At 46.6% G+C, this 1,027-nt stretch overlaps 1 non-coding gene across 1 annotated transcript; it reads right to left on the bottom strand.

The window, feature by feature from the left end:
• Positions 1 to 635: 635 nt before the first annotated feature.
• On the bottom strand, positions 636 to 743 carry LOC119469988. Its single transcript, XR_005198860.1, has one exon. It is a non-coding gene; the product is annotated as a U6 spliceosomal RNA (small nuclear RNA).
• Positions 744 to 1,027: the final 284 nt, after the last annotated feature.

Below are 1,027 nucleotides of genomic sequence, written 5' to 3'. Positions count from 1 at the left end.
AGTAGAGATGGGGTTTCACCATGTTGACCAGGATGGTCTCGATCTCTTGACCTCGTGATCCACCCGCCTCGGCCTCCCACAGTGCTGGGATTACAGGCTTGAGCCACCGCGCCCGGCCTCTGGGAGATCTTTTTAAACTGCTGAGTGTTAGGCAGCCTCATAATCTTTCACTGGCTACATGGTATCCCATCATATAGCTTTGGGGAACTTTTAAAGGTTGGCTGATTCCAGCTCTGGAATAAAACACTTTTCTTTTCTTTTTTTTGAGACGGAGTTTGGCTTTTGTTGCCCAGGCTGGAATGCAATAGCATGATCTAAAACACTTTGTTTTTTACAAAATAAATTTGGGGGCCAGGCACGGTGGCTCACCCCTGTAATCCCAGCACTTTGGGAGGCCAAGGTAGGTAGATCCCCTGAGGTCAGGAGTTCAAGACCAGCCTGGCCAACATGGTGAAAACCTGTCGCTACTAAAAATACAAAAAATTAGCTGGGCATGGTGGCAGGCGCCTGTAATCCCAGTTATTCGGGCGGCTGAGGCAGGAGAATCACTTGAACCCAGGAGGCGGAGGTTGTAGTGAGCCGAGATCATGCCATTGCACGCCAGCCTGGGCAACAAGAACGAAACTCCATCTCAAAAAAACCTGGAATGCTTCACAGAATTTGCATGTCATCCTCGTGCAGGGACTGTGCTAATCTTCTCTGTATTGTTTCAGTTTTAGTGTATGTGCTGCCAACATGAGTGCAGCCCTTATTTTTATTTTAGCCCTCTTACAATGGGTACTTTTAAAGCATTTGATAGCAGATGATTTTTTCTCCCAAAGCAAATGTGTTTAATATGTACGTCTAGAAATAAAAAAACAAAACAAAACAAAAATGAGCTGTGTTTCAAATTCTTCCAGCTGTGGAGTCATTTGCAGGTTGTGGGGCAGGACAAGTCTGTTTCAGCCAGGCCAGGTGCCAGATCCAAGGGGCTCATGTGTCATCTCTGGCACGAAAATCACAGGTCGCCAAACCCTGATTTAGGTGT

The sequence above is a fragment of the Cebus imitator genome, unplaced genomic scaffold (genome assembly GCF_001604975.1).
Source record: "Cebus imitator isolate Cc_AM_T3 unplaced genomic scaffold, Cebus_imitator-1.0 Scaffold1854, whole genome shotgun sequence".
Classification (NCBI taxonomy): domain Eukaryota; kingdom Metazoa; phylum Chordata; class Mammalia; order Primates; family Cebidae; genus Cebus; species Cebus imitator.
The sequence above is the reverse complement of the archived record's forward strand: the minus strand, read 5'-3'. Positions and strand labels throughout refer to the sequence as shown.